The 12,685-nt window shown below is 37.8% G+C and overlaps 1 pseudogene; it reads right to left on the bottom strand.

Annotated features, from left to right (window-relative positions):
• Positions 1-5,269: 5,269 nt before the first annotated feature.
• Positions 5,270-5,926, bottom strand: LOC129905060 (agamous-like MADS-box protein AGL92; annotated as a pseudogene).
• Between the last annotated feature and the right edge of the window lie 6,759 nt (positions 5,927-12,685).

Raw genomic sequence — 12,685 nt, 5'->3', positions numbered from 1 at the left:
CCTAGGGCAAAGAAGTGGAGAAAAGGATAATGTTCAAAAGTTCAAATGATTTCTCTCCAAACTGATTGTCCTATCTTCATCCAAGGTATGTAAGGCTAAACTAAAGCATGGACATTGTTCTTCCATGTGCCCCATGATAATGATAGGGTGATTTGTAAATGAATTGAGTCCACATGATTGTGTTTCTTGAGAATTTTCCAACCCCTCTTATATCTAACCCATTACTGATATAGGTCATTTTTGACCTTAAAAGAGTCTATAAACATTCCTAAGTCCCTTCTATGCATTCTAACTAGAGACCTAGGGCTAAGGAGTGGAGAAAAGGCTAAGGTTTGAAAGTTCAAGCAATTTCTTGCCATGTTGATCATCTTGTCCTCATCTAAGGTATGTAAGGCTAAACTAAAGCATGGAAATTGTTACTTCATGTTCCCCATGATTGTGATAGGTTCATTTGTGAATGAATTGAGTCTCCATGATTGTGTTTCTTGAGAATTTCCTTAAATTTAACATATTTTACATAATATTGTGTAATTGATGTTTTCCTACGAACTTGTTTCCTGAACAAATGATTTAAACTGCTTATTTCATAAACCCTAATAGTATATTGACTAATATTGAACGTATATGCCTAAGGATTAAGTCTACAACTTTGAACATGTGAATGCATGGTTGTGATTGAGATGTGAGCATGATGATAATTTTGATGAAACTTTATAGTCCTTTATATTTTTATAATTTAACTCAATTGAATGGTCTCGACTAAATGTTGTCATAAATTATTATCCCAACTACTCTTAAATAATTGGGAATAATTGAATAATTGATTGGTTGAAAGGATTGATTCGATATAACTGATGAACTGATAAAAGTCCATATGAGACTTCTTGATTAATTTGATTGGGATTGATTGCCTTATGAGCATTGAGTATTAGGAGGAGTATCGAGCACTGAATTAGATAAGAGTAAGAAATAACACAAATTCAATAACTATGTCGCCAAACATAAGAGAGGATTGAACTATTAAGTCAGATATTTTCCCTAATTTATTATCCTGAAAAGATATGACTTGATTGATTGTTGTATCCATGATTGGTTGATTTGTTCTTTACCTTGTCAAGGTATTGGACGGTTGTAGCAATAACAATGAGTTTTTTGTAAGATCACTGGATCATTAGTGATCATTGTTGGATAAGGGAAACTCCCATATAGGTTTGATAGTACTCTGATTGGATTGGATTGGATTATATATGATTGTCCTCTGTCTAAACCTTACTCTTTCTTTAGACGTATGACATCTTGATTGATTTCCTTAATATTGATTAAGTTACTTGAGTTGATACTATTTTGCCTTATGCCTGTTTAATTCTACCATATTACATACTTGTACATTCCATTTACTAATGTCTACTTGGACCTGCATCATTTTAAGATGCAGAGGCAGGTTGTAAATATTATCAATAGTCACCATTGAGGATTTGTTCACATTCCAGTTGATTAGTGAATCCTCCTTTCTTTCAGAGGATACCCTCTTTTATCATCTAGCTTTAGAGTTTAGACTTTTATTTTTATTTTGATTAAAGTAGCCATAAACCTATCATTGGCACCACTTAGACTGTTGATAGAGGCTTTATAGACTAGATTGTTAATTTATTGATTTGATATTGTCTTTTGGCTAGTTTCATTCATAGTAGTCTTGTTGATTGGATTGGAGAGATTGTTGGCCTTTGGCCTTATACTATAAGTTATCTATTTGATCATCTTGATTTGTTATTATCTATTTGATCATCTTGTTGAGTTAGGTCTTCCACTTATAGAATATTTATTGAATAAATGTGTGAACAAGCCTAGTGGTTTGCTTAGAGACTAGCAATAGTCTCTAAATGCTGGCCACATTGGGGATACCCCTTGGGGAAAGGAAAATTTGTTGTTAGAGCACAAAGTTCAAGAGTGCTAAGGAGACTATGAATCCATGTCTAGAAGAGCCTTGCTTATGGGGATTTTGTGGACCACACTTATAATCAGAATGCTATAGGACATTAGGAATTGTTTCACTTCTCATATATTGAGTTTGTGTGATGGAGTTTAAAACTCTACAAAATCTATTCTAATTCATGTGTTCACATTTTGACTTTAGATCATGCCTCCAAGAAGAGATATCGAACCAGTTAGGGGCAGTGGACGTCCAACCAAGCAAAAAGTTAACCAACTTAAATAACATGTTCCTAAGGGGAAAGGAGACCTAGCTGTGCGTACAGAGAAGCCACCACAGGCTGATATCACAAATTTCAAGCTTTGCCTGGCTATTTAAAATTTGGCTCAAGCAATGACAGCTCCAGTTGCTAGACAGGTAGACAAGATTCTCTAGACATATCTACGATCTATGAGTTTATATGAATGAATTCCTTGAGTTTACATGGCCTACACCCAATAAGTACCCAGAGAATTACATTGAGGAGCTAAAGAAAGTGTTCAGGTGATGCGTATGGCCGATGTTGATAAAGTTGAGTTGACTGCCTACTAGCTCAAGGGTGTGGCTAGAATATGGTTTGATCAATGGAGAAAAAATAGATCAGAGGGTGCACCAGTGCTGACTTAGGAAATGTTTGAGGAAGCTTTCTTAGCTCATTTCTTCTAGAGGGAGATGTGAAAGGCTAAGGTAAATGAGTTCTTGAATTTCATATAAGGCTCTATGATTGTGCAAGAGTACGGTCTCAAGTTTATAGTTGTCCCATTATACTCCATAGATGGTTGCTGATATGAGGAGTAGGATGAAATTTTATATGGCTTGACTGGGTCGTTCGACAAAGAAAGAGGGAAAAGGAACAATGCTGGTTGAGACATGGATATTGGTAGGTTGATAACTTATGTGCAACAAAAAAAAGAGGAGAAGCTACAGGATAGGGAGGAGTTTAGGAGCAAGAGGGCTAAGACATCCAGCTATGATGCTGGTAAGAGAGGTAATGAGAATAGGAGTTATTTCTAGATAGGGCTATCTGGGCTAGCTCTATCATCTACTAGTGCACCTGCACCTAGGATCAAAAATAAGTAGAGGATCCAAAACTTTAGATCCCAAGCTTCCTATTCATAAGCTAGTGTGGTTCAAGATTCTAGAGGTAAGACACCATGTAGAAAGTGTGGAAAACTTCACATAGGTAAATGTCGTGAGGGTGGAAATGGGTGCTATAAGTGTGGCCAAGTGGGTCACTTTTAGAAAAGTTTTCCTAGGTGGTCCAGAAAAGCCCAATATTTTACTCCAGCACCACTAGTTTAAGGATGCCAGAGGGGTGCTACTTCTAGCACAAGAGGGAGTACAAACCGTTTATATTCCATGGGTAGTCGCCAAGATGAGGAAAACTCCCCAAATTTTGTGACGGGTATGATTCGAGTCTCTTCTTATGATTGTTATGCTTTGTTGGATTTGGGTGCCACTTTGTCTTTTGTAACTCCTTATGAGGCTAATAAGTTTTATAGAATCTCTGAGTTTCTTCTTGAGCTTTCAGTGTGTCTACTCCGGTGTGTGAGTCTATCTTAGCTGAGAGGGTGTATAGAGATTGTACTGTGTCTATCTATCACAAGGGTACCATGGCTGACTTAGTTGAGTTGGACAAGGTTGATTTTGATATGATTCTTGTCATGGACTGGTTTTATTCTTGTTATGCCTCTGTTGATTATACTACTCAGATTGTTAAGTTCAAATTCTTGAATAAGCCTATATTAGAATGGAAGGGTAGTCTTGTCATGCCTAACGGTAAATTTGAAAGATTTTGAATTTAGAAGGCCTAAGTTGTTCAAAAGTTGTATTTGGTATCAACCTGAGTAGTATCTATGACTTGTGCAATGCATGTGACGTAAACTAAATGGCTAAAGTAAAATGATATCATATTAATAATATCATGCAATGGACCTATTTATTTACTTGTGGTTTCAAGTTTAGATGTTCATTATGATTATGATTGTGATTGTGTATGTTATTTGTGTTGACAGAGGGATAGGGTACCACACCGGTACAAGATACAAATGGTTGTCTTGGGTACCACGTGTGGTATAAAATAATAGTTGGCTCGAGTATCACACTAGTACACTAATTATTTGTGTGTGGTTTCCATCAAAGGACCAGGTATAAGCCTTTTGTGATCCTGTGGGACATGTTTAATGCATTTGTTGATTAAAAATATTGTTATTGGAAATCTGTATTATATTGTAACTAGTTGGATGTATCCTGGCTTGTTTTACTATTATGTGGTTACTTGTTTGTATTGATATCTTTAGAACTGATTGTAGGATCGTACTAGTATATTGTGGTTGTGTACTCATACTGCACTTACTCTTTTCTTATTGAGTATAGGGCATATTTAGGAGGTTGATATGAGACCTCAGTTAAGGGACGCTTGACTTTCGAATCCAAGGGTGAGCTACTCTTCAGGGCTTCCATGGGTTCTTATTCATCTCTTTGTCCATCTTTCGAACATAGATATTTCATAGACTTGAGTTTATTATTTTCTTAGTTGGGGTTGCATCCTCTTATTTCAGACATTTAGAGTCTTGGTCAATGACCTTCATGTTCTAGGGGGTTATTTTTCACAAATGATTTTATGTTGATCTAATTGACTTTATGGGAACTCAAGATTTGTTTGTTTAAACTATTTTAATCCTATGGATTGTATGATTTTGCTTCTTAAAATGGGTTGGTGGATTAAGTTGGATTAGTAATTGGTTTTCCCACCGGGAGGGTAGTGTGGGTGTCCCTCATTGCATGTCAAGTTCGTGACAGGATATGAAGTAATTCAAAAAGAAGAATAACGAAAGTTCAGAGAAGAAGAGAAAATGGGGAAGAGTAGAGGATGGGAAAAGAATAAGAAGAAGATACAGGAGTGAGAAAGAGAAAAAGTACGAGATAAAAATTGTGATCTTTTAAATCGGAATAATTATTTTGATAATTTATATATGCTGAGGTTTTTTTAGAATGAGTTGTTTAAATCAGACAATTATATGTAGGGTAAGAATTTCAAGACTTTAGATGCATATTAAAATACATTTTGTATCAAATATAAACAGATAAGTTCACTTGTCTAACAAAAATAAAACATCCTTCATAAATAACTGAAATAAAAGTACAAAATCTCAAAATGGATGGAAAAATTAAACAAATTAACATAAAAACTATATAAACAAAACAAACATATGAAAATAAGGATTGAACAACATAAGCATTACACTATCAATCCAGGCCCTTGGAATGTCCATTATCTTCGGCACAGATATCATCGCCTTAAGCTGGTGCAGACGCGGTATTGTTTGCATCCTCTGTGCCAAAATAATTGCGGTTAGTAGCCATAGTCTTAACAAACCACATGTTATTGTTCAAGTCATCCATTGCATTTGGTAATGGGGAAACATTTTCATTCTCGATCGTGAAGTTTGAGGGAGAAATTTGAGGTTGAGAAGGCTGATGTTGGTTATTGACTTTTTCCTTTCTCTAATGAAGTTTAGCTACTATAGCAGATGACAACTTTAATAAACCTTGAATTTCTCTAGCAGAAAGTTCAGCGATATTCTTTCCCTCCACAACTTGATTGAAGAGGATTTTCATTTCCTTCTCCTCATTCATTTTTTCTATTTTCCTAATATTTTCTTCTTTCTCATTCACTTTCTTTGAAATATACATTTCATGTTTCATTAACTTTTTAAGCTTTTTAGACTCGGGAAAGTTTGAATACCTAAGTAATACCTCCTTAGCCAGATTTCTAGATCTCCAAACAATGGGTTAGTTTTCTCCTGGGCTAAAAATAATAATCGCAACATCAACATCACATAAAACAGAAAACTCTTCTGCTTTCTTGAATAAACTAGTTGCCCTTTTGTCTAAAAGGGAGTTTATTACATTTTCACTACAGTTCCTAGTATGCCTAAGCCCTTTTCTATCCATATTTAATGCTCAAATATAAAAGTCACTCTATTTAGGAGTAGAATACATAAATCGTGAAAAGGGGGTGTGCCTTTTATAGATGCCTCACATGAATTGTTACTATAGTCCATCAAGAATTTTTAAGTTTATTGAGACAATTTTGTTAAATCATTAAATTAACTGATTTGCGAAATCTGATTCCAAGAAAATTATTAGACTTTTTAAATAAAATGATAAATTATTACACGTCATATTCCATAACTATTTTTGGAGTTAAAAAGTGCAATTAATTAACTTGTGGAACGATAACATTTGGAAGAAAAATATTTCAATGAAAAATATGTTAGTATATTCTTAGAAATATTTTTGGACAATATTTCAATATTTGAATTGAATTTTTATATATATGATTTTATCATGCAATCCATAGGAAAAAGTATGAAAATTAAAGATTGATAATAAAATTTTAAATTAAAGGATAACAACTATTGTACTAATTGAAGTAAGTCATGAAATATGAGTCGAGAATTCAAAAAAGAAAAATAATTCATTTTTCATATTATGACATGCCATTATAATTTTGTAACACGCTGGAATTTTCTAAGCTAAGACCTGGACCATCACTCTTATGCGTATGAGATCATACTAAGTGAGTCTACCCTTGCATATAAGTTTTAAGGTCAATTCCTTAGCGTGATAATAGATTTGAGATGAATTAAGGTCACAAGAATCCCTTAGCACAAAGTTGAGTTGAAACTTTTGTTACCGATTAGGTCTTGATATGAGATTTTGTAGAGTTAGGTGATCTAATGACTTCTAAGTTGTGATTATATGTTGAGGTCCTTTCCTAATGTATTTGAAGTGTATGGCCCTGATGGGATGAATGGAAATTTTTTTCAGGAATGCTGGGAGATCATTAAGGAAGACTTGTTCAGAGTGGTCCTTGCTTTCTTTAGTGGTCAAAACCTGCCTAAATACCTCACTCATACCTGTTTGGTTCTTCTCCCAAAAGTTAACCATCCTAACAAGCTTTCTGAATTTAGGCCTATTATCCTTAGCAACTTCACCAACAAGATCATCTCCAAGCTTCTTTGCCTTAGATTAACTCCCATTCTTCCTAATATTATTTCACTTAACCAATCTGGATTTGTCAAGAATAGGAGCATTTATGAGAATATCGTGCTTGCTCAAGAGATCATTTATCAGATTAAGAAGCCTAATGTGGGTGGCAATGTGGTCATTAAGTTGTATATGGCCAAGGCATATGATAGAGTTTCTTGGTCCTATATCTGTTTGGTCTTGAGGAGAATGGGCTTTGGGGAAGGGTTCATTGATATGGTATGGAGGATAATGTCCTATAACTGGTACTCCATCATTATTAATGGATCAAGACATGGCTTCTTCCACTCCACTAGAGGCCTTAAATAAGGAGACCCTCTCTCACCTGCCTTGTTCATCCTTGGGCCTGAAGTGTTGTCAAGACTTATGAATAATCTTCACCATCATCCCAGGTATCATGGCTTTTTCATGGCAAAGAGGGGCCCCAGATTAATCATCTCAGCTTTGCAGATGATGTGATCATTTTCTCTTCTGGGAGGTATCAAACCTTGCAGCTCATTATGGATACTTTGCACACTTATGAGAGTACTTCAGGTCAGTTGATCAACAGAGACAAAATCCACTTCATGGTCCCCTCTAATGCCTTCAATTCTACTGTAAGAAGGATCAAGAGGGTCACTGGCTTCAAGCAAAAGACCAGCCCTATCACTTACTTGGGATGCCCTCTCTATATTGGTAGGCAGAAGATCACTTATTACTCTGATTTGATTGCCAAAGTTGTGAATAAAATAACAGGATGGCAGGCTAAGATCCTCAGCTATGGAGGCAGAGTCATATTGATTAAGCATGTCGTTCAATCCCTTTCTATTCATCTTCTCTCAGCTAGTTCCCCTCCTGCAACCACTATCAAACAAATCCAGAGCATCACTGCAAATTTCTTTTGGGGGTGGAAAAATGACAAGAGGAAGTACCATTGGTACTCCTAGAAGAACCTTAGTTACCCCTATGATGAAGGAGGTATTGGTGTGAGACAAATATTTGATGTAGCCAAGTCCTTCCAATATAAACAGTGGTGGGTATTTAGAACCAAGCATTCTCTGTGGGGGGAGTATCTCAAAGTCAAATATTGTCAAAGGTCCAATCCCATTACCAAAAAATGGCATTCTGGACAATCTCTGATCTGGAAGCATCTGATGAAGAACAAGCATAATGTTGAGCCTCACATACAATGGCAAATTCAGTCTGGTTCTTGCCTCTTTTGGTGGGATAACTGGCTGGGAATTGGCCCTTTAGCTCAATTCAACACTCACAACTGCAGGCTCAATAACACCCAAGTCTCAGCCTTCATGAACAATGGACAATGGAACGCTGATTTGCTCATTAAACAGACTCCTCCACAGTTTGTGTCTACTATTATTGCAACTCACATCAACCATCAGCCTCTCAAGCAAGACCAACCATTTTGGACACTAAACAATAATGGAGAGTTTAGTTGTTCTTCTGCTTGGGATATCATCATAGACAAGAGGCCCAAAACCAAGATTCACTCCAATGTCTGGCACCAACACATACCTTTCAAATGTTCCTTTCTTGTTTGGAGGACTATTAGAAGGAAACTTCCTACTAATGACAAGCTTACTAGATTTGGCCACCCTTCTTCTTAGTGATACTGCTGCTACAGACCTGGACAAGATACCATAGATCACTTCTTTATTGCAGGAGCCTTTGCCAGGAGTACCTAGAGTGTATTTGCTGATTCCTTGGGCATTAACAAGGAGTACACACCTCTTACAAATCTACTAATGAGGTGGTGGAATGCTAAGTATAAGAATGAGGCCCACAGGCTCTTGTTACAGGCTCTCCTTATCTTCATATATTGGAATGCTTGGAAGATTAGATGTGCTTCCAAGTATAGAGGGAAGCAGTCTAATCTTGCAAGAGTCAAATTATCTGTCTTTAAGGACATTTTCCACTTGCTTCACAGTGTTTTTCCCTATATTATATGGCCTAATAACTGGAGAGACCTTGTCCCCTTAGTTGAATAATGCTACTATGATATCAAGATTACCCCTGTATATTGGACCAAGCCTCCTGATCATTTGGTGAAGCTAAACACTGATGGTAGTTCTCTCAACAATCCTGGCAACATTGGTGGAGGAGGAATCCTTAGAAATGCATCTTGTGAGCTCATTTTTGCTTTTGCAATTCCTCTAGGTGATGGAACTAACAATCAAGCAGAGATTAAAGCTGCAATCTTTGGTCTCTCTTGGTGCCTTCATCTTGGTAATTCATAGGTAGTGCTGGAGGTTGATTCTCACCTTCTTATCAGATGGCTGCAGCATTAAGCAAAGCCTCCTTGGTCTATCAAGGAACTGCTGGACAAACTCAATAGCCTCATCATCCAATTCCAAGAGTTCAGCTACAATCATGCCTTCAGAGAAGCCAACTCCACAGCTGATCATCTTTCTAAATACAGCCATAAATGCACAGCTCCTGAGCTATACTTCACCAAGCAGGACCTCCCCAGGGAAGCTAGAGCTCATATGGAAATAAACATGCTGGGAATGACAAATTTCTGAAGAAGAAAGCTCAGAAGGATAAAAAAAAACCCTTGACCTCCCCTAAACTACTATTCTAATTTGATCTTCAACTTGGATATCTCTATGTATAGTTATAGCTACTTTGAAGATCCTATAATTAGGACCATTGTAAAGGGGAGAGTCTCTTCTTGTTATTTCTTTCCTAAACTTAATATCTTGCCTCTTGAGGTAAGGAATAGACTAGTCCATCTTTCTTCTATTCTCTTATTTGTCTGTGCAGGTAAATACAAACCTGCAACTCTTCATTCAGCTCTTGGGGGCACAACCATAGGTACTTCCAGGTGCAGCAATAGCATGGTGCAATAGGGTACAAATGAGACCTTGCCTTCTTCCCTTTATGTAGGCCCTCTGTGGAAATGCTCTATGGGATGCAGTATCCTGTGGCTTCTATGGAGCAGCACCCTCAGCTTGCCATCCACATCTTCCACCAACAATACCCTCCAGCAACAACCCCACCAACCTGCATCATACAAGGAATAAATACAAGTTAATAGTACTAGTTACAACAGCTTGCAGATTTGTTTGTTTGTGTGGTGCTTTGGTTTTATTTGTCTGTGCAGGTACTCTAACAAGCATCTTACCATATCAGCTAGGGAGGCAATAAGGAGTTGGTTACTGCTGCAGGGGCACAGCTATACTGAAATACAACCATGCACTTGCACACACTAGCACTGCATACCATTGCTGAGGGCACAATGGAAATACATCAAGCTTGAGGAAAAGGTCTCCAAATATTGCAAGATTACAAAAAATACAGTAGTGGTTAATCCCAAGAAGTTTCAGCTCAAACGGATAATTGGAGATGTTAGTCGAGCGACCTTGAAAAAGTCTGCTATCTTGAATCTAAAAAGGGAGCAATATGCAATTTGGAAGCCCCAACTTGTGGAAAAGGCCTTCAAATGGTGCATGACTACAAAATACTAAGTATTTGCAAATCCCAAGAAGTTTCACCTCAAATGGATAATTGGAGACGTTAGTCGAGCGACCTTGAAAAAGCTAGCAGGCTCCAAAGCACCCAGTGAGGTCCTTTCCTTTCTGATAGCCTATGCATGTCCTTGCTTGTTTTTGTTTGTTTGCTTTGTAGTTGCAAGTTTTTGGATATATACCCCAACATGCATTAACAACAACTACATAGAGGACACCACAGATACAAGCCTCTTCATGATTTCTATAAAAGGATTCTGCAGAACTGGAAGCACCTCTTGTTTTTTGTGCTTGTTTGGTAGCTTGTTTTCCTTTGATTGTTATTATATAGGTGACATTACTATTGGGGATCCACACACAAGGAAGGGCCTCCTTTCCTGTGTAGCTTGCCCCAACAAGCTTCTTAACTTCTCCTACAATGAAAGCAACAAGAAGTTGCACACAAACCTGCACCAGCTTATCTAATTCCCACACCTATTCGCTTCTTTGATACTTCCTTATGCAGGTTCAATGATTCTCAAATGAGGGAAGACAGCAGCTTGGCATACTTGGACCTCATTACCAAATCATCACTCCAGCTATACCAATCTCTATATCTCAACACCTGCAACTTTTCCTACAGTAGCACTATTGTACCCCAGCTGCAACTCCAACTATGAGAATGATTTGATCCTTAATTCATCAACAACCAACATCATACAACCTCTGCTTCACCAATATGCAGCACACACTAAGCAGTTACAAGCCAATAGTACTTGGTACAGCAGATGGCAAGTTTGTTTGTTTGTGTTATTCTGGTTGTGTTTGCCTGTACAAGTGTCTCAAGGAGACAACTCTCACCAAAATGAGGGGTCTACTCCTAACTATAACATGCAACAAAAAACAGCTTATTCTTATCTGCAAACAAGGGGAGACTAAAGCATGGCATGCTAGGACCTCACCAACACCATCCATTACTCCTCATTAGCCTGGGTTGCAACTGCTGGGGAAATGGCCCTGGCACTATAAGGGCGCGGTGCGCCACTATCGTGCCAGAAATATGCCTCAGTAGTTTGGGCTCTGGCACGGCGCGCCACTAAGAGTTGTGCAGGGTTTTTCATGCCAAATTCCAGAACTCAGAACAATGGCCTTGGCGCTGTAAGGGCGCGATGCGCCACTATCGCGCCAGAAACATGCCTCAGTAGTTTGGTCTCTGGCGCGGCGCGCCACTACGAGGTGTACAGGTTTTAGGCGTATTCAGCCTGGCACTGTAATGGCGCGACGCACCACTATCGCGCCAGGTGCATTTTTAGCCTATTTTCAGAACTTTTGAGGAAGGGCAATTTGGGAACTTACCCAAATTATATATATGTTATCCTTGGTCTTTTGGGAACACATTTTTGCAGCCTCACTCTCTCTAAAAAGCCCTAGGAAATTCCCTCTCTCTCTCTTCTTCTTCTTCTTCTCCATTTCCAACAAAAAGAGTCCAAGAGCTTCAAGATTTGAGTCCTTTATTGAAGACCCAACACGAAGGTTTTCTTCAAGTCTTCCCTAAGGTATGTAAGGCTATCCAAAACATGGGCTAAGTCCACCTATGTGCCCTACTCTTGCTTTGAGGTTAGATATCTATGAAAAATGTAGTTTCTTGGCATGATTCATGTCTGGATGAGTTTTGTCCCCTATTTATTTAATGCCATATGTGTTGATGTTCTTGAGCTAGGAAATTCCTAAAACCTTCATGTTAGTATGAGTTGATGGAGATGACTTGTTATTATGTTTTGTTGATCTCTTTAGCCAAGTGATTATGTTGCTTAAGTCATTTTTCCTTAAATGTGTTATTCTACTTAAATTGTTGAGCTAAAGTCATAGAGTTGTGATGAGTCTTGAGGAGATGTCATAAATGCTTACCTAAATGAGGCTTGATTGAGTTAATTGGAGGATAGAATTGACGAGTAGACAAGGTCCTAAATGAGACTTGCCATTATGACTTAAATTTAGTTAAGAATGAGGATAGAGTTGATGAGTTGGAAATGTTCCACATAAAACTAGTCGTGAGGGCTTGTTTGAGATGATTGGAGGGAGTCTTATGAGCATAGAGTCATGGGAGAAGTATCGAGCACCGAAGCGGGTAAGCGTATAGTCCATACTCGAACCCCAAAAACTATGCTGCCAACGTAGGTAGGGATAGAACCATTAAAGTCGGATGTTTGCCATGGGA

Source organism: Solanum dulcamara, chromosome 10 (assembly GCF_947179165.1).
Source record: "Solanum dulcamara chromosome 10, daSolDulc1.2, whole genome shotgun sequence".
Lineage (NCBI taxonomy): Eukaryota > Viridiplantae > Streptophyta > Magnoliopsida > Solanales > Solanaceae > Solanum > Solanum dulcamara.
Note: the sequence above shows the minus strand (reverse complement) of the source record. Positions and strands in the feature narration are given on the sequence as shown.